Below are 22,121 nucleotides of genomic sequence, written 5' to 3' on the forward strand. Positions count from 1 at the left end.
ACCAGGGTGGGGGAGGGGAGGAGCAGGGATAGTCTAGAACTGCCTTTGGGAGCTGCTTTGAACCCCTCTGTGTATGGCTGCTGCCCTGGCCAGCCTGTGGGGCCCAGATTTAGTTACTGTCCTTGGTGGACTCTACCAAATGGAGCCCTGGAGACCAGAGCCTCCCTGAGAATGGGTGAGGTGTGGGTGTGGGGGTGGAACACACAGATAGAAAACTGAAGCTCTAAGAGAGGCAGGGGGTCCAGATGAGGCTCAGACCCCCTGTGGGCAGGGAACTGATTGGAGGCTGAGTTCTAGAAGACCCTCTCCTGCCCCTCTTCACACATATGGTATGCGTACCCATTGTGGCCCCAGCACTGACACAGGTGGACTTTGTGAGGCAGACACACAACAAACATGACAGATGGGGCCCCTGAACTGCTGCTTGGTGGTAGTGTGCTCCCAGGCCTCTCTTCGAAGCAGGCTTGCTCACTGCAGCGAGGTAGCAAGGAGCCGAGGCCCAGGGTGCACAGCTGGGGCCTTCTGTGACCTCCTTGGACTCCTAGCGCCAAAGACCAGGCTAAGCAGTGCTGCTCATATGAGGGGTTGAGCACATGTGTGACAGAGTGGAGAGGTGTGGGTGGGTGAGAATTTTGTGTGCACACACATATGCGAGCATTTGAATAGGTGTGTGTGTGTGTGTGTGTGTGTGTGTGTGTATGACTGGGATGAGCATGAGTGTGCGAGGGCATTCACCCATGAACACATGGGCATGGATGCGTGTGTTTGGTGTATGTGTGAGCATTTGAAACATGTGAGGGCCTGACACTCAGTGTGAGTGCCTATGTGAGTGTGGGTGTGGGTGAGCAATCACATGGATGTGTGAACATGCATTAGCACATGAGAGTGAGTGATGAATGTGAGTTCTTGTGGGAGCATTTGAACGTGTGCATGACTGTGTGAGCATATCGGATGAGCACAGACATGTGGGCACATGTAGGAGCATTTGAGTGTGAGTAGGTGAGCATGAGAATATGTGTCTGAGTGTGAGCATGAATGCAGGACATGAGCATTCCAGCTTGTTAATGTGTGAACACATCAACTGTAAGATGGTGTGAGTATGAGGCTCACATGTGAGGATGTGTACACGAGTGATTGTGGGTGTGCCCAAGAGTGTGGAGGTGTGTCAACAGGGGAGCGAGTGCAGTTTCCATGAGTGTGTGGTCAAGGTGAGTGGTGGCTGAGCTGTGAATGAGTGCATGTGCAGCTGTGTCAGTGCTCAGGCTTCTGTAGGTGTAGTCTGGGTACATGTAAGTGTGTAGGTGTGTCTATTTAGGTATAGACTACAGTTATATAAGGGTATAGACTACTGTAGCCATGTTTAGGTGTATGCAGTCATATGTAGGCTTGTGTCAATGGGTTGGTGTGTGATGCAATGTATGTAAGTATGTTGGCATGTATAATCCTATGTAGCTGTGTGTGTCTAGGATTGTGTGTGTGAGTGTATGTATATAGGTATGTGTGTGAATGTGTGAGTGCATGTAAGTGTGTAGATATGTGTGTAAGTGTTGGTGTGTGAATTAATGTGTGTGTTGACATGTGTAATGCTGTGCAGTTCTGTGTGTGTATCTAGAAATATGTGTAAGTGTGAATATGTGTATGTAGTTATGTGTGTAAGTGTTGGTGTGTGTGTTAGAGGGTTAAAGGGTTCCTCCTTTAACCAGCACCTCATTTACCGGTGGTGCTACTGTAGGTATTAGCTTTGCTATTTCACACCATGGATTAGTAAGAGTAGCAGACTTATCCATGTTTTGGGGCATTGAAGTACCATTATTAGTGCTATTAAGACTAATCAGGCTGGAGAGCCAATTTAAGAGGCTCATATTTATTATTTTATTTCTCTAGAAGCACTCCTGGTACCAAAATGTGTTAGACAGGGTTCTCTAAAGACACAAAACCAGATTTCTAATAATTTTATATATATTTATACATATATATGTATATATATATAAAACATAAGAAATAAACAGTTAATTAAAGTATAAAGCAGTACAAATGGCTCAGTGCAACTCACTCCCATGAGACAGTTGTGAGACACTGGCAGTCCTTAAAGTCTTGAGGGCCGCCAGGTAGTCAGTCCTCTGTAGAGCAATTCAGGCTATCCGGGCACAGGCAGCAAACAGCAAGGCAGGTCACCAACAGGCAGCCAGATGACAGGGTCTGACAGTCCCCAGCTCAAGAGATGTAAATTCCAATGGTGTGGCGAAGCAGGTCTTGAAGGAACCTCAAATTACAGCGACATAGTCCATGGGTTAGGTGTCCCACAGGTAGTGTAGCTTGCAAATTGAGGCACAGAACAAGCAAGGCAGCCACACACTGGTCCGATGATCAAAGAGCAAGAGATAAGAAAGGCGAGGCTCACTGAACCATTTATCTCTCCGCCCTTCAATTAATGCCACATGTGTTTATTGGCCAGGTTGGCACAATAAACTAACTATCTCAGTGTGTGTGTGTAAGCATGTTGGCATGTGTAATCCTGTGTAGTTGTGTGTGAGTGTCTAGGCTGGGTGTAAGTGTGAGTGTGTGTAAGTGTGTAGGTATATGAGTGAGTGTGTGTAAGTGTGTGGGCAGGCGTGTAAGTGTGTTGGTGTGGGAGGGCATGTGTGTAAGTGTGTTGGCACATGTCATCCTGTGTAGTTGTGTGTAAGTATATTGGTATGTGTGTGAGAGTGTGAGTACGTGTACATTTGTAGCTGTCTGTGTGTGTTTATGTGAGTGAGTGTATGTGTGTGTTGGCATGTGCTGTCCTATGTGGACATGTGAGTGTATGAGTATGTGAGGTATGTGCTGCAGCCCCTGGGGAGACCTAGGCATTCCTTGCCTCATCTAGGCCTTCCTCCTTATCATTTCACCCAAGACAATGACCAGGATCCCTGGGTCCTTCACATCCCATCCAGGGCCAGTGAGGGGCTTGTGGGACAATGTGGTCCACACCACACACATGCCAGGCCTCCAGCAAGAGGAGCCACCTGGCTGCAATACACAGCAGCAAGGGTTGGGCTGAGAGAGGTGCAGGGCCACCACATTGGTTGTGCAGTCCCCAGATGAGGGCTTGTGTGTGCTTGTGATCCAGAGCCCACCTAGGGCAGGTGTGGGGCCCCAGGTGCCTTGCTGAACTGGCCTGAATGGAGCCCTGACCCTGGGAAGGTGGTTGGAAGACTAGGGAGGGACAGGACTGAAAAACTCTTGGGAGGCAAGCGGGAGAGGACTTTCAGGTCTGGACTGAAGCAGAAACTAAGAAAAACACATGGCGAGAGACCCAAAAAGACGGGGCACAGAGATTCTGACAACAGCAGAGAGGAAGACACACAAAGACAGACCTGGGACAGATGAAGGTTTGGATGCAGGGGCTCCACCTCACCCACATCTCACACCTTTCACACACACACACACACATGTTTACACACAAACAGCTCACAAGCTCACACATTCACACCTCATTGATACACTCAGCTCACACACTCAAACTTCATAGCCCATTCACATTCCTCACACCTTATCCCACCCACACTCATCTCACACACACACGCACACACCCAAACACACTACAACCTCTCATCTCACACATGTTTACACACAAACAGCTCACAAACTCCCATCCCACAGCTCACACATGCACCTTCATAGCTCATACACCCATCTCACACTCTCAAACTGCATAGTTCATACAACACACCTTCACATACTCACACCTTATCTTCCCCCCACTCATCTCACACATACATGCCTCACACACACCTCATACCACACCTCACCCCATAGTTAATTTGCATACATACCACACACATCTTTCAGGTTCATGTGTCACACTCACATCCCACATTATACACACACTCAACCCATAGCTCACACTGACACTCATAGTCACACCCACCACACACTCACACAGAAGCACATTCCATACACTCATGCCCACACAACACATTGAGGCCTCACACACTCAAGCCATCATTCAGACCCCACATACTCACGTAGAATCACACTCCACACATTCACACACTAGCACCCCACTCTTAAATCACCCACTTATGCCCACACTCAACTTACAGGCACACCTCACTCTCACATTCTCACAAACCAACACCTACACCCAGCACTCTCACACTCAGGTCCAGACACTCACACCAACAACCATGTTCCACTTACTAACACCCACCTTCCACAGACTCAGACCTCACGCACTCACACCCCAGTCTCAACATGCATACCCTGCCCATTCACAGACCAGACTGGCACCCACGCTCACAGGCCACATGGTTGCACCAACATCCTAGTCTCAAGTTGACGCCAAGACCCCATGACACCCACACCCACACCTCACATCTCACACACTCACACCAACCCCTAGCCCCCATACACTCACACTGACACCCCCCACAGTCATAGATTGACACTCCAAACACCCATGGACTGACATCCATAAAGAAACTCACATCTACCAACTCAGACAACTCACATCAATATACCCACCTTCTACACACACACACACACACACACACACACACACACACACACACATCAGCATTCACCCCCCACCCATCCATATCCTGCATGTTCCCTACACACACACAGGCACATGCATGAGCACTCACACTTACCTATTTCAGAAGTTTCTCCAACACACACGTATCCACCACCAATTCATTCACATACACAATCACTTACAATCACACAATATACTGAGAGTTTCTAACACACTCACATGAAGATAGCACACATGAAATGCACACGGCACACACACGAACATACACAATACACATTCACACACATAGAGTGAAACGCCCTTGAGCTCTGGCACACACTGACTAGCACACTCCCACAAACCCTCACATTAACACACACACCATCCTTCCATGCCCCCTGGGCTCAGGGCTCACTTTGGGCATCTCTCCCCTGATGTCTTCTACAAGGCTGAGCTTCATGCCTGATATGGGTCTGAGTTGCTCACATGCTCTGAAGCCCCGCTGCTCACCAGCTGGGCCCACTACATCCTGGGATGGGGCTTTCCTATTGGCGATGGGCACAGGCTATTGTCTGGCGGTAGAGAGCTGTGTAGGGGCAGGACTCACCACGTTCCAGCACGGGGGAAGGGCCCAGAAGGACCCAGAGGAAGGAGGGATGGTCAAGGACAGCCCAGCAGATGCTTGGTGGACCCTTGCCAACCAAGGTCTGGTCAGGTTGCCTTCTAGATCTTTGGTCACCCTCCTCCCCTTCCTATCACTGCCCCTGTGTCACAGGGTGCTGCCTAGGAACTAAGAGAAACTTAGACCTACAAGTGACCCCTAGATACAGGCAGTGGAGGTAGAGGAGGGGGCCCTTTGATGGACAAGAGGTACCCGATCTAGGAATCGTAGCCTAGCACTGGGACTCAGATTTGGGCTGGTGCAGGCCCCCCCAAAAGGATCTACAGGTGGGAGTTGGGGACTCTGGGACCTCAGCCTCAGAGTAAAACTCCATTAGGAACTTCCCAGATTCCCAGGGGTAGATGGTACTAAGACTGGGCCTTCTTGGGGGTCAGTTGCTCATCCAGGCACCTCTGTGCCCCAGCTTTGGGTATGTAACTGGACAGCCGTCTCTTCCTCTTCAAAGACAGTGGGCTGGCTGGTCATTGAATAAAGCCCATTCTGGGCGTGCATGGAGACTCCATCTTTTCCGTGGTGTCTGTTACTCTTTCATGGCCCAAAGTGTGGAGCAGTAGAGAAAAAAATCTAGGTTTCAGTTGATAGTCTGTTGAAATCTCATCGATAGGATTTTAGTTTTAGGAAAAATTGGTTTGATTTTTAGTTTTACTACTATTAGGTATGTGAGCTTGGGCAAATGGCTTAATCTTGGAGTCTAGTTTTCTCACGCCCAGAAGGAGGAGCTTAGGCGAGAGGATCTCTTGAGTTTCCAGCTAGTCCTGGAGTTCTGTATTTCTATAGAGTTGAATTATTTGATCATGCTGCTGCTGGGGAGTATGACTAACACTTTAAAAGCTACTAATATTATGTCAGGCTTTAACATCCATAATTGTTATCTTCGGGGAATATTATTTAGCTTATGGTATATCCAAATCAACTTAATAAAATCACTTTGTAACAGGCGAAAAAAAAAAGACCCTCTGCTAACCCCACTGCTTCTCAGGGAACATTGGGCAGTCCTGAGCTGAGGGGACATTGGGCAGGGATCCCTGGGCCTTGTGAGGCCACCTTGGCTTTGACAGGAGGCAGTCCCGGGGCTAGGAGAAACAGGGACTCCCCCACCACTGGGACACACAGGCCCTCATTTTCCTACCACAGCCTCCTGCATAGCTCTCCTCACTGTGTGTGTGTGTGTGTGTGTGTGTGTGTGTAGTGAAGCCCTTGCATCACTCGTTCCTACTGTGTGCAACACAACAAACCCATGCTGGGTTCCCAGGAGGAGTCAGAGGAGAGGCCTGTGTGGGTACCACAAGGCAACCCCTGGGGGTGGGGGATGGGGCTCCAGGGCATAGAGCCAGGGCTGAGGGTGAGTTCACAAGGTTTGGCTGGACACCAAGAGGGGGCATGTGTGAGCACTGGGTGTCCTGAGGGTTGACCAAGGATCATCCTACCTGGCCTAGGGTTGTAGAAGAGATGAGAGGGCCATGGGGAGCAGGGAGGACAGTGCTGTGGGGAAAGCATTAGCTTTGTTCTGACAGTCTGGGGGGTCCTGCAGGCCAAGACTTCACACACTGAAGCACATTTTAGACACCCATATCATCTCCCACATGACACATGCAGATCTCACACACTCCAGCTAACACCCAGACCCCACACATCCACATAGAACCAGGCTCCACACAGTCACAGGCTACCACCCGTGTCCACTCACAAATCGTGTACTTATAGCCACACACACACACACACACCCCGACTCCCACATTATCACAGGATAACGCCCACATCCAACACTCCCACCCTCAGGCACACACACTCTCATGGAATCATACTCCTACATTCACAGACTAGCACCCCATTCTCAAATCATGTACTTGTAGGCATACACAAGCATACACACACACACACACACACACACACACACACACACACCTGACTCCCACATTATTGCAGGCTAACACTCACATCCAAACCTCACATCAACACCCAGGATCCACTTACTAACACCCACATCCCGCAGATTCAGTCCTCACACACTCGAACCCGAGTCCAAAATCCATTGGCAGGTGGGCACACACATCAGCAGACCACATATTCACACCAACATCCCAGACACAAACCAACATCAACACCCCCTCACAGCCACACCATACCTCACTGGAGGTCTGTGAGCAGCAGGGAGTGACAGTGTCTGTAGGTAATAGAGGGCAGGGCTGTGGGAGTGTTAGCTTTGGTCTGAGTGGGCCTGGGGGCCACAGGGTCAAGTCTGTCTTGACTTTGTCCCTCTGGCTACTGTATAGAGAAGGTTCTGGGATCTCAGTTGGCAGCAGAGGAGTGAGGGGACAAGGAAGGAGAGTGAGGTGGGAGGGGATGGGGTTGACCCACTTGTCAACAGACCAGTTTGCACCCGCGCACACACGTCAATGTCTATTGAAAGGAATCACATTCGAAGGTCCTGGGTATAGTGGAACAAATATGTGGAACAAAGTTCAGAATCATAAGGCCAAGTTTACTGATATGATAGGGATTGGTGACCCCTGGAGCCCATGGTCCGTAGTTACCCTGCAGATCTAGGATGGAACCCACCCTGATTTTCCATCTAGGATGGAACCCACGCCTCATTTTCAGCCACACAATGGCTGGATCAATCAGAATAACAGCACTAGGGAGTTTGAATCCTCCACCACTTGAGATGAAAAGGGAAGCATTTGTCTGAGGACAAAGTTCAGTAGGCTTGGGGAGGAAGGGCAAATGGACTGGGGAAACACACGGAGGAAACTCTGCTGGCAGGAGGACCATCAGTGACATGACACAGAACGTGTCTGAACTCTTGAACAGGAAGCCAATGGTTTGCTTTGTAAACTGTCCTCCAATGAACAACCAGAAGGTTTATACCGAATGCCTGGGCTTTGAGGCTTCTGACTGCAGGCATGGCAATATCATGCATGATCTCCATGTCTCATCCGTGGTCTCCGGACTCCACTATGTGGGGACTTGGAAAGGTACTTCCTTCCAACCCTGTGAATCAACGGGCCCAACATCCTCTGGGGCCTCTGGGCTGGTGCTGCTGCGGCATCAGACACTGACCTGGTTCTGCCTTGTCTTAGGGCGGAAAGTGGTGGTCATCTTGTTCCCTCTATTCCTTCTCACTTGTCCACCAGGGTCCCTGCACCGCTGCTATGTACCTCTGAGCACAGCTGGGAGCCCCAGGATCACGGAGAGAGGTATTGGGGTCATGCCATCAGCCCTGACTCCCCAGGCTGCCTGTATACTCTACCAGCTCACACAGTCCTAGGGGGTCCCCATGGAGCTCCTTCCCTGGCCACTTGTTCCCGGCATCCAAGCTCTGTCCCTTGTCTATCCGGGCAGTCAGCTACTACCAGAGCTCTTGCAGGACCATCTCCACACCTGCAGAGACACCCACAGGGACACGCAGTGTGGACACACTCAGGGGCACACTCAGCATGGACCTCTATAGTAAGGTGACCAGATTTTAACATTGGTAAAGCGGAGCACCATTGATAAAACTCATATCCTGGCGAAATAGCCACATGGTGGCTGAAAACCATATACCCTAGCTTGTCATGCATTCTTTCAAAAAATCAGGACTTTTTAAAAATGCCACGGGACATGGGAAAAATTGTTAAAAATCGGGACTGTTCCACCAAAAGTGGGATGTCTGGTCACCTTACTCTATAGGGACATCTGTACTGTCACAAACGGTGTACTCTATTTTACCTTTCTGGCCTCTAATGATTACACAGAACTCACATACAAAATTCATGATTAAAGGGTTTATTAGGAAGATAAGTTGTAAGGCCCATGAGAAGTGCTTAGGGCTGACTTGTTTATCAGGGCATGTTACAAAATTCTATCAAGCGTGCTCGTAAATGCCCAAAGGGCATATTACTGTGCTATGAACCGTAACCAAAGGCAGTCAGCTTAAGCTCAGTGGGTCAGCAAGCTCAGCTCCCTGAACTGTGTCCAGAGGCACCCCATTCCAGCAGGCCTCCGCCCAAAGGCTCTTCTCGATGATCACAATTCAGGGCCCAGAAGAACCCTCATTCCCAAAGCAGTGTCCTGAATAAAAGTGATCAGTGGGTTGGGAAGCCCCTCACTCTGCACTGTCCTCTGGCTCCTGGTGCTACTGCTGTTCTTCCAATGTTATAGCTGTCTCCTGGATCCAGGAGGTTCTCTGTGCAGGAATCTTGGGTCCACAGGACACTCTGAATCCCTGGATCTTGCTCAAAATGAGAGCCCTGCTCCTGCTTCTCAGAGGGCCTAATTCATACACAGCAGGATGGCACTCCAGGGAATTCTGTTCCCAGTTATTCACAGATGATCCTCTCAGTCTCTTGCCCCACCTTCTTACCAGACCTGTGCAGGGAAATGTTTGTTGGAGGGAGTTAAGAGACTTTGAGTGGCCCATGTAGGCCATCCTCTGACTTTTTAGCCTTTGTTCTTTTCATACTGAGAGATTGAACTTTCCCCCATCCTTTTTGTGTTTGTATGTGTGAGAATACAATCATTGGAGCCTGGAAGCTTGCCACTTTGTGCCTTTATCTCCCTCCTTTTAAAGTATCCAAATTCTAAATGACCTGTCCCCAAACAACTCAGTGCTGAGGCTCCAGGTGGTGAGTCTTCATTTCTGCTCGAGCCTTTGGCTATCTACACACAGGAGCAAAGTTCAATCTACAGAAGGCCAATGCCCACTGTGGACATCCATAGGGACACCTGGTGTGGACACACTCAGGGACATCTGTGTGGACACACTCAGGAACATCCACAGGGACATTCCATATGGACACCCTCACAGTTACCAGTGTGGACATCCTTAGGGACACCCAGTGTGTACACTCTCAGTGATACTCAGGGACACCCAGTGTGAACATGCACAGGGAAACCCAGGATGGATATACATAGGGAGAGCTGGCATGGACAAATTCAGGGACTTTCACTGTGGACACATTCAAAGACAGCTGGTGTAGACAAACCCGGGCACACCAAGTGTGACCATGCAAAGGAACACCCGTTGTGGACATCACATGAGAATTCACTCAGTGTGGACAACTCAGGAACACCCAGTGTGGACACCCAGAGGAAAACCCACAGGAACACTTGGTGTGGACATCCATATGGACACTCAGTGGGGACACACTCCAAGTTACAGGACCGCCCAGTGCTGACATTCGCAGGATACTCAATGTGGATATGCCCAGGGCCACTTGGAGCCAATGTGCTCCTTGAGCCCACTACCATTACAGATGGGGAGCTGTGTCTTCTGGGTTTCTAGGCCCTTTCCCACCCCAACCCCAGGGCAGGTGCAGAGCTGCTAGTCTGGTTTCCCCAGCCAGACTCATTTTTGGCAAACTTGGCCCTTGAGGGCTCATGCAAATAGTTGTTTGTTCCACACTGAAAAACATGTTTCTCTCTCAGAGCTATTTCCAGAATTAGCTTCGGCTGATCCCCCACCTGCAGTCACAGCCCCACCCCTGCTCCTCAGCACAGCCAGGGTGCTTCAGAGCCCAGGATGCAGGAGCCTCACTTCCCTAGGGCAGATCCCACCTGATTACCATTTGACTTTATTGAATTAAAATGGGGCCAAACTGTGTCCATCCAGGAGACCTGGGTCCCTCCAGGTCTGTTAAACCACCTGTTCTGATGACCCAGTCAGGGTGCAGTATAGCACCAATGAAACACACAAGTTTCCTCTTGACAAGAGGCTTCCTTACCCCCACTATCACGACATCAATTCTACCTTACAAATAGAATTAGACCAGAGCATCCACACTGCTACAGATAGGAGCCCTCCCTCAACACAGGGAATCCAGGATAAATAAGCACCTCAGGGCCAACAAGGAGAGTAGCAATAACAGTAGGATTAGGGGATGGTGGGGGGAGGAGAAAGGGGGAATCAATCACAAGGATCAGTTTAGAACTCCTTCCCAGCGCGATGAATAACAGAAAAGTGGGTAAGGGGCGGTGGAAGACGACGTAAGATATGGAAATAATAATCTATAACTTATCAAGGGTTCATGAGGGGCGGGGGTGGGGGAGAGAGGGGAAAGAAATGGGGAGCTGTTATCAGGGGCTCAAGTGGGAAGAGAATGCTTTGAAAATGATGATGGTGGCATATGTGCAAATGTGCTTGACACACTTGATGAATGTATGGATTGTGATAAGAGATGTAAGAGCTCCCAATAAAAGTATTTAAAAAACAAACCCACCTATTCCTTTCCTGCCCTGGGATGAATAATCCATTCTAAATATTGGTGGAGGAGGAAGGGGGTTAGGAGAATTCAGGGAATAACAGGAGTTGTTTTGTTGCTTTTTAAAAAATGAAGTTTTATTAGCACTTTATCCACATGTCATACAATTCAATAATTCAATCATATCAAGCAGAGTCGAAAAATTGTATATTGAATTCTAGAACATTCTCATCTTTCCTTTGTAGTCACTGATTCATGTAATTATTTTTTCCTAATTGTGGCAAACCTATGCACCACAGGACATTCCACAGCTTCTGCTGTGTGGGGCAGTGCCATGGATTGTACTCTCCATGCTGGCAGCCTCTGTTGATTATCCTCTTCCAAGTAAGTCTATTGCCCTTGACATCAACCCAGTGCCCCCTACAGGAGTTGGGTTTTCAGTATCATATGTTCCTGAAGCCATTCTAGCACCCTCGGGAGCCCCAGGGATTATGAGGGTAGAAGTGGACTTAGAGACTCAATGCCCAAGACCCTCAGTCACTGACAAGAGGCACAGACGTAGCACCAAGGACCTCTTTGTTGAAAGGGTGCAGCCTAGGTCCCCAGTCTGTAGGGCTGGGTGGTCCCACTATGCAGATAATGACATTGAGACTCATCAGGGCTGTCGGACTACCCTGAGGCCACACAGGGATGGGCAGTGGGGACAGGGTCACTCCAGGAAAAGGGCCATGGGCATGAAAGGACAGAAACAAGGACAGGAATACAAGCAGGGCCAACAATGAGGGCCTGGCAAAGGCCAAGGATTGGGTTGGGTCAGAGAGCAGGAGAGGAGCAGAGAAGGACACCAACAGGAAGTGGACAAGCCATTGGGACAGGCAGGGGAGGCAAGGTCTCTCCGTATACCTTCAGGTTTACAGGGGGTGCAGATACCTGAGGCCTGGCTGGCTCATCGCTGCCCAGTCCCTATCATGTCTGTGCCCATGCTGCTTCTCCCACCCAAGCCCTTGGCCTTGTCCACATCTCCTGCCGCTGCCCCTGCCCTGTTTCCTGAACCATGGGCTTCATCTCTCTGGCGTCCCCGTCTCTGAACACCTGCGTCTTTGCTGTCTCATCCTGTGTTTCTTGCTGTGTTTATCTTCATCTGCCCCAATGCCTCTTTCCCCTGCAAGTGCCTCTGCCCCGTAATGTCATTCTATTATCCAGTCTCTTTCGGTGATTTCCGTGCCTGGCACTCCAATTCTCTATCTCTGCCTATGGCTCTTACCACGGTCCCTCATTCAGCATATGTGTCTCTCGGTGAATCTCTGCATCTCCGTGTCTATCCCTCTGCCTGCTCATCCCCTCCTGCAAGACAGACTGCTGTTTTTCCAGCACTACTGAGTCTTTTCACAAACTCCACCTCTGTTATGGTGTCGGACGTGTTTTCACTGTTTCCATCTCTGCCTCTCTCTTCCTGCCTGTTGGTTTTTCTCTCTAGAGCAGTTTCCCAATTCAACTTTTTGAATGCATTTAACAGTTTTAGTGACATCTAATTCTCATATCATAGAGTTCAATGATGGTAACATTAAAGAGAGCTGTGCAGTCATCACAACGACCAATTTCAGAACATTTCCTTCTTCTTTGAACTCTTTATTTCTAACCCCTCCTTCCCCCACCTCTCCTGCCATAACCCCAAGAAACCAGAATTCCTGTTACTGTCTCTATAGCTTTACTGATCCCAGATTTCATAAACAAACCCCCCTCACTAACAGTAACAAAATAAAACAGAAAAACCTTTGTCGAGAAGATAACAGAAAATACAAACCAGAATAAGTTTAAAATAAGTCAAAAGAGAGAACAAATGATAAGGTGTTAAATTTTAACCTGACTGCATCTGCATTAGTCCACTTTGCAATGTACTCTGTCTGACAGTCAGAGTATTCACTTCCCTGGACTAGGTGCGGTGAGAGGAGATTCACTGGATGTTTAATTCATGTGGGGACCCTGCAAATGGATGTTGGGCTTTCTCTGTCAGCTGTTTCCTTCTGCAAACTGGGTACTCAGAATTTAAACTCTTAATACCATTCCCTCCTCTGAATTTGGATTTTATTATTGACAATTCTTGAATCACATAGGCTGGTGTGAACACACAGAAGGTGTGCTTCTTCCATGTGTGGATTTTGCTGTAACCTCACTTAGATGAAAAACCCTTCAAGACTCCAGACATTATTCTTTCTGAACACTGGCACCATCTGCTCTCTTCATCACATTTTTCGATAGCAGCCTTATCTTCAGTGATTTCTTCAGGAGGGCAGATATTGAGTAGGCCCATGTCATAGAACTAGTTGTTTATGGATTAGGACATGATTAAGTGCGAGCTCAAAATCCATTCATGTAGCTGTGGCTTATATATGTCCCTGATCCACTGTTTACACACATAGTGAGGGTCGGAGATAGGGCAGCACTTTCAATGCCACTCGTTCACCAAGGCAGAGCCACGCCTGCTAGATTCAGTCATCAAAAGCAGAGAGAGCAGGAAAATAGCAAAGACATGGTCTTCCCTAGCCACCATTCATTTGGCGCCCTCAAAGCAAGAGATCCAAACTCCAGTGACTTCCAAATCTACTACCTTGGGATAGCAGTCATCTGTGTGGTCGCACACGAGGGTGTTTCAGGGAGTATTTCAGTTCTGTAAATCTGCTTCAGGTGAGTTTAATGTAAAGTCCAGTTCACTTAGTGGGGTTCCCACATCAGCATCTTCAACTGTGGTCTATGAAGAATGTTGCACACCTCTAAATGGCAGAGCCTAAAGTCCTGGTTGTCCACAGTATGCAGCCTGGCTCACCAAGCACTGGAGAGAAACTAGGTCAAAGGGCCAGATTAGGAACCTAATACCAGGCGTACTCGCAAACACAGTTTACATCATGCCATTGATTGTCATCCCTTATCTATCCCACTTCCTTCCTGTATTTCTCGTTTCTAGTCATCTTTCTATCCTAACCCTGCTGACCTTTGTCCGCAGACAAACAATGTCCCTTTGATATCGAACAGTTGATTACTCCAAGGTGTGTGTCCTTCCCTCTTGTTATTGTTCCCCGTATAGACCCGTCTGTCATTTGGCTGGAAATGGAGCCACGGGTGGGTTCACTTCCAGACCTGAAGGGTGACTTAGGGTCATAGTGTCCCTATCGGACCAGTAACCTTGGCCTCTTATACGATTAGGGGTTTGTCCACATTTTTGTTCTACTATACCCAGGGCTTTCTAATGTGATCTCTTTCATAGACCAGCAGCTTTGGTGTCAGTGTGTGGGCTGGGCTGTGATGACTGAGTCAATCCCCCCTCTACTCTCTTTTTCTGTTCCCCTCTCCTCCACCTTCTCCCAGCACCCAGGGGACAAAGTCAATGATCTGACCCTGTGGTCCCCATGCCCCAGTTAGAGCAAAGCCAGTGTCCCCCTTTCCAGTCCCACCAATCTTGCTACCCACAAGTACTGCACTCGCTGTCCCCTCCCTGACCACCGCGCCCCAAACCTCCAATCTCTTCCCTGGCCAGGTGTCATAAACCTTGGCTGGACTCAAGACATCCAGTGTCCAACAGGGCCCATCTCAGGGGGCCTCCCCAATGCTGTAAGACTGCACCTACCTGCCTCCCATTTCCTAAGAACGCTGGTAGGGTGTGAGGGCAGCCTGGTCAGTGCAGCTGGGGAGTCCCGGCTGCAGCAGGGACGGTGCTGGGAGCCAGCACCAGGAGGGTGGACATTAACTTCTTTACAGAGCAGCACCATGCAATTCACCACCCAGAAAGATCCCAGTGATATTTTTCGACTGAGGGCCGAAGCTCCTGGTGTGACACAACCGCCCTCCATGCTTCTGGGCCTGGCTGTGTGCCACAGGCACCAGGGAGCTGTGGAGAAGCGTTTCTTCTGAAGCAAGGACCCCAGTATGAAAATTGAGGAGGGACAGAGGGAACTAGGTGACTACTGTCTTCAACCCGAAGATGAGAGAGAAGCTGGTTGTTGTCCTACTCTGAATCAGGATGGGATGCAGAGAGCCTGGAGGCTGCTGGACCCACTTGTGGGTTGAGGGTGGGAGGAACATTCTGAGTCTCCCATGTGCCCGTGGCTGGAGACCATGGATCAAGGCATGGTGAGCAGGAGGGATATTGACACGCAGTCAGTCAGAAGACCCTGCTGACTTCTCTATACGCTTTGAATAATACTTGTGAGCTCAGAGTGAATCTTCACCGAGCAGCTCATCTGCTCCCCATTCACCAAGTAGGGCACATTTTGGCTCATTTGATCGATTGCCATGCGCACAATGGGACATTGCTCTTCCCACTGCTTCCCCGCGTCTCCCCGGCCCAGCCCACCTGCTCTGCTAACCCGCAAGATGTTGTCCTTGCACAAATGCTTCCCTTTGGAGCTTGTGGATGTGACAATTCTTAGGTGTGCGTTCATCCCTAATGCTCCCCAGATGGGATCGTTGGTCATTGAGCAGAACATTGAGTTCCCAATTCTCAGCTATGGATCCTTCCTGGAGGGGTCTGCATTAGCCGAAGACTGGTGACCCAATGCTCTCTGGGCAATGGGGGTAGGTGACTGAGGACCCCCGGGATGTCCAGGCCAGACCTCAGTGCGCAAGCATCCTGGCACCGTGTCTGTCTCTGCACGTGGCCTCTTGCTTCTGTAGAGCCACCCTTGGCCATCTTTCCTGTCTACATCTGGGCCTTCTGCAGGATGTACCCTGCAGCCTGCCCCACACTGCAGTCTTCCTGCCCCCCACCCCAGCCCACCCCGAGCCCCAGCCAGTGTCCAGCACCCAGTGGAAAAACCCCCTCCCAGGACATGGCGGGCACTGCCTCTGAGCAGTGGGTCCTCTGAGCAGGGCTGGGACTTGGAAGCTACAGCAGGCATGAAGCTCAGTTTCATGGAGATGCTGGGGGAGAGGCTCAGGGTCAGCCCTGAGACCAGGGACTCTGAAAGGAGGATGTTTGTATCAATGAGTGTGTGTGGAAGTGTGTGTGAGTGTATATGGGAATGTGAGGCTTGTTCAAGTGAGTATGTTCCGTGTGTGTGAGCAGTCAAGCAATGGTGTGGCAGAGTTGTGTGTGTTCATTGGGGCATGTGGGGTGTGTGTGTTGGGGATACATGTGAGTGCATGAGCATTTATGTGAGTGTCGATGTGTAAGTGTTCTTGTGAGTGTATGTACCTGTGTGTCCACGCTCATATTAGTGTGTTGTGTGGGCGTGAGAGTGTGCATGCATGTGTGTGATGTGTCGGTGTTTTTATGTGATAGTGTGTCCGTGTGTGAATGTATGCGTGGTTTCTTGACTATAGAAGGAGGTCAGTGTGTGTGTAGATGTGAATATGCATCTGTGTCGGGGGTGTGCATATGTGTCAGCACATGACTATGCATTTTTGCGTGTGCATGTGTCTTAATATGTAGCCCCAACTTATGTCTCTGTATTTCCCATTTCTATCTGTCTTCCCTGGGGCTCCATTTCTTTCATTCTCTGACTCTTCCCATATTTTTCTCTGCCTGTCTGCCTATCTCACTGTCTTTCCCCATCATTGTAATTGTCTCTCCTGCAGCCTCTTTTTCCTTGCTCAGTCTGTCTCTTCCCATATCCATCTCCATCTCTGTCTGCCTGTCTCTCAGTATCTGGTATTCCCCATCCTTGTCTCTTCTTGTCTCTTCTTGTTTCTCTCTCCATCTGCCTTTGTGTCCTGTGTGGCCCCTGTGTACCATAATTTCTCTCTGTCTCTGTCTCTTGCCATCCTTGTCTCTGTTCTGGTGCCCCGCTCTACCTCCCATCTCTCTCCCTGCCTCTCCTGCAATCACCTTTGCTCCCAGTCTCTGTCTTGCCCCATCCTTACGTCTGCTTTTCTCTCTCTCTCTCCATCTCTCCTGAACTGTCTCTCTCTCTTCTGCAGCCCTTCCTCTCAATTTCTGTGTACCCCTATCCTTGTCTCTGACTTTGTGTCCATTTCTGTCTCTCCTATTTCTTTCTATCTCTCCTGAAATCACATTTCTCTCAATCTCTGTTGCTGTCCATCCTTGTCTCTGCTTTTGTGTCTATCTCTGCCTGTCCCATCTCTGTCTCTGTCTCTCCTGGGACCCCTTTCTCTGCTTTTCTGTCTCTCCCTTCCTGATCTCTCCTGTGGCTCCCATTTCTCTAATTGTCTCTGCTTTTCCTTAGCCCTGTCCTTCTCTTTGCCGCTCCCACAGCCCCTGTTTCTCCCTGTGCCTCTTTCTCTGACCCCATCCTACCCATTTGTCTGTCTCCCTGACCCATCTGTGATTTCATCTTGGAGCTTCAGGGCCTGCATGTTGGATACATGTCCTGCTCTGAGATGATTCTGAGTGACCGAGAAAACTCAGACAAATGCTTGTCCTGGCCATGGCAGCAGGCTGGTGGAGAGTGGAATCCCCAGATCGTGCCCTGAATTCAGACCCACTTTGGGGGCCCAGGCCTAGAGTAGCAAGGCAGAGGGTATGGGATGGGACACAGGGGTCTGCTGTCTGCGTGCCTGAACATCCTGGTTCTGGCTGAGGCCCCTCACACATGGACTCTGGAATACCCCTGTACACATGCAGGGATGACACGGGCTGGACGTAGCTGATCTTGGTGGACTTTTGCTGATGCTGGGCTAAGCTGGACTAACCTGGGTGGCTTGGCTAGAGTGGATGACCTTGACTGGCCCCAGAATGGCCTTACATGGCCCTCAGTGACTCTGTCTTGATGTAACTGTCCTTGGCTGACTTGGCTCACTCTGACGAGATGTGGCTGATCTTGAACAACCTTGGGTGGCCCTGACTAGATGTGGTTGACCTTGGATGTCCTGGGTGACCTTTGTTAACCTGGTTGATTTTGGATGTGGCCGACCTTGACTGGCCCTGAGATAACCTTAGCTGACCTGGATGACCCAGGTTAGTGTGGAGTGGGGTCTGAGTCCTGCAGTGGACCTGGGGACAGCTCCCTATGCTGGAAAGTCCCCACTGAGCCCTGGCCCCTCTCCCAGTCAGGCACAGGCCACAAGGACCTGTCTTAGTTTCAGGTCATGATTCTCAGAAGGGTGGGTGCTCTCTGCTCAGGACACCTGGGCTATGATCACAATGAGTCAGAGCAGCTATTTTGGGTGTTCCAGCAGGTGACGGGGATGCGGGTGGCTTGAGAAGAATAGAAAAACATGAGAATACAAACACTTTTGTTGACCACTAATCCCTCCGGTCTCCCACTCTCTAGACCCTCCACTACCGCCTCTGAACTTAGGGACCCTCACAGCCTGATATGGGGAGGGAGTGCACAGATATTGTCCAAACTGGTCTGAGTTCTGATTCTGGTTTATTCCAAACCAAGTCTGCTTTGGGTACGATGAGCAGGACAGGGGTCCCTGTTCAGGTCAGGGGAAGAATGACCAAGATAGGGAACCAGCCAGGCAAAGACAGGGGTCCAGAGGTCATGTTTTGGCACCAATGATCTGTAAAGGAGCCCAATAATTAGGATAGGAACTCATTGTTTGGGGTAGGGGTTGATGATGACGATTGAAATCAAGGGTTCAGGACAAGGCTGTGGATTGAAATCAAGGGATCAGGCTGTGATCACAACAGGGGCCTAAGCTATCATGAGTGCAAACCAGTGGTGGAGACTGGGGCACAGTTATCAGCACAGGAGTCCTGTAGTCAGGATAGGAGCTCAGTGTTTAGGTTTCCTGCTCAGGAGAGAGGTCCTGAGTGATAATAACAGGGGCCTATTGATCATGACTAAGGTTGAGGAACAAGGTCTGGGTGTCTCTTTATTAAGACAGAAGACAAGTGATCAGTACAGGGGCCCAGAGGCCATATTTAGGGTACAGTGGTCTGGACAAGGTCCCAATGAACTGGAAAGGGACCCAGTATTTTGGACCATGGCCCAATGTGTGAGACAAAAGTCCAGTGAATAGGACAGAGCCTGATGAACAGGAAAGGGACCCATTGGTCAGGAGAGGAGTCCTGTGAACATGATAGGGGCACATTGGTCATAACAGGGGCCTAATGGATAGGAAAGGAGACCAGTGATCAGGATAGGAGCATATCGGTCAGGTTAGGGATTGCATGATGAGGACAGAAGTCAAAGATTAGGACAGGAGCAGCTGTGATCATATGTACATGTATTTATATGTTAAGTATTAAGGTAGCAGATGGACATTGGACCTCTGCTCAAGTACTCCCTCAATGCAAGAACACTTTGTTCTAATAACCCGGCATTCTGTGATGCTCACCTTCCTGACACAATGGCTGAAGACAAAATGGGTGCATAAGCAATATGGTGAGGAAAGCTGATCATGCCCAGCTATCAAAAGATATAGCTTCTGCGGTCTTAAAGGCTTAAAGATAAACAAGGGACCTTCTAGCTGAGAAGCAACAAAGCCCATAATGAAGAAGTACACCAGCCTGTGTGATCATGAGGTCTCGATGGAATCAAAGATCCAGAACAAAAAATCATGTTGATGTGAATGAGAGGGAGTTTGGAGTGGAGACCCAAAGCCCATCTGTAGACAATTGGACATCCCCTCACAGGCTGTAGTATAGCACCGATGAAGCATACAACTTTCTTCTAGTTCATTAATGCTTCCTCCTCCCTACTATCATGACCCCAATTCAACCTTACAAATATGACCAGACCAGAACATGTATACTGGTACAGATAAGAGCTCACAACACAGAGAATCCAGGACAGATAAACCCCTCAGGACCAATAATGAGAGTAGTGGTACCAGGAGGGTAAGGGTAAAGTGGGGGGAGAAACAGAGAACTGATCATAATAATCTACTATAACCCCCTCCGATGGGGACAGACAGAAGAAAATGGGTGAAGAGAGACACACAAAAAATAATAATAATTTATAAATTATCAAGGGTTCTTGAGGGAGGGAGAGTGGGGGAGGGAAAGGAAAAAAATGAGGAGCTGATACCAAGGGTTCATGTAGAAAGAAAATGTTTTGAGAATGATGGTGGCAACAAATGTACAAATGTGCTGGACACCATGGATGGATGGATGTGTTGTGATAAGAGCTGCAAGAAGCCCCAGTAAAATGATTAAAAACAAAAAATGAAGGCTGAGCTATCATGAATGTGTCCCAGTGGTCAGGGCAGGGGCTCAGATATCAATTCAGAGGTCAAGGGTGCATGAAAAGGCCTGTGTGATAACAACATGGGCCTACTGGCCATGTTTGGGGCCCAGGGAGAAGGTGAGAGAGTCAGTGAGCAGGAGAGGGGCCTAGTTATTAGGAGAGTGTCCACCACTCGTATGTAGGCCCCACTGAAAAAGACAGGACCAATGGTCTGGACAAGGAGTCAGTGATCAGGACAGGAACCTAGTGGTTGAGACAGGAGCCCAGTAGTAGTAAGAATAGGAGCCTAGTCACTAATAAAGATACCACATGTTCAGGAAAAGGCCTGAGTAGCAATAGGGGCCCAGTTGTCAGGCATGATGAGAGTTGAAGAACCAGGTCTGGGACTGAGCGCCTAGGAGATGCTCCTTTAAAAGACAGAGGCTCAGTGGTCAGGACAGGGGCCCAGTGATCAGAGAAGGGGTCCAGTGGTCAGGAAAGGGACCCAGTGGTTATGTAAAGACTCTGTTGGTCAGGAGAGGGGCTCAGTGATGAGAACAGAGGCTCAGTGATGAGGACAGCAGCTGGCATTCAGGGCAGATTGATTGGTCAGGACAGGGACATGAAGTTGTGGGACACTGGCATAGTGGTTACATGTTGGGCTGTGATCTGCATGATTGGCAGTTCGAAACCACCAGCAGCTACTTGGGAGAAAGACTGAGCTTTCTGCTCCCATCAACAGTTACAGTCTCGGAAACCCACAGCAGGGGGGTCACTGTGAGTCAGCAATGACTCAATGGCAGTGAGAACGTGAGTCTCGTGGGCAGGGCCAACCTCAGTCCTCATTCTGGTTGGGTTATTCTTTTGGCCTCCTCATCATTTCCTCTAAATGGACTTGGCAGCCACATCTGCACTTCCATCTGAATACCCACAGGCACACGTCTCTGAAATTGAATCCCAGTCAGAGATTGAGTATCCAGTAAGCAAGAGAAGCATAGCCTTACTTGTGTCAACTCATTGTTCTGAAGTGAATGGCTTCGCATGCATTTCACTACAGTGAGCACCAGGAAGGCCATGCTTAATCTTAACCACAGTGGACCTCTACCCTTGTCAGGGATCGTAAGTGTGAAAAGAAACATTGATTCTCTAGGAAGGTGCTGTGGGGTTTGAGAGAGAGGTAGGTGCCAGCAGTATCAACAACCAGAATATTTAACATGTGTGTGTGTGTTTGTGTGCATGCACACACGCAATTGTTCACTACAGATTTGTGAGTACGCACAGCTTGTTTATTGGTAAATAAGACCTCGATTTCAGCCCTCTGCCCACTGCCCCTTCCCTGCCCCTCTTGTGCAGGCATCTGAGACAGCCTTCCCTTTGGGAGCTGTTTATTTCCCAGGGCAGGTTCTCTGAGGGCGGTGGGGCTTCCGAGCAGAGCTGATTTCTGGCTTCTCCAGGACTCCATGGTGCTTCCCCCTGTGGACACAGAGGCAGCTGCTAGTGTCTGGGCAAGGAAGGTACTGAGAGTGAGCACAGTTCTCCCAATAGCCATTCTACCCCCCACTCCAGGGAGCGCTTCCTGGAGGAGTCCTGTTGTTACTGCTCTGGGAAGCATATGTCTTGTCCCTGGCTGGGTGATATCAATGCTGACCTTGGCATCTGCCCGTGCCCTCAGTGACTGTGATAGG

At 49.5% G+C, this 22,121-nt stretch overlaps 1 pseudogene; it reads left to right on the forward strand.

Annotated features, from left to right (window-relative positions):
- Window positions 1-21,797, forward strand: part of LOC101659909 — a 45,929-nt pseudogene extending 24,132 nt beyond the window's left edge.
- The last annotated feature ends 324 nt before the right edge of the window (window positions 21,798-22,121 follow it).

The sequence above is a fragment of the Echinops telfairi genome, unplaced genomic scaffold (genome assembly GCF_000313985.2).
Source record: "Echinops telfairi isolate 266 unplaced genomic scaffold, ASM31398v2 ScPeMD7_43;HRSCAF=161, whole genome shotgun sequence".
Lineage (NCBI taxonomy): Eukaryota > Metazoa > Chordata > Mammalia > Afrosoricida > Tenrecidae > Echinops > Echinops telfairi.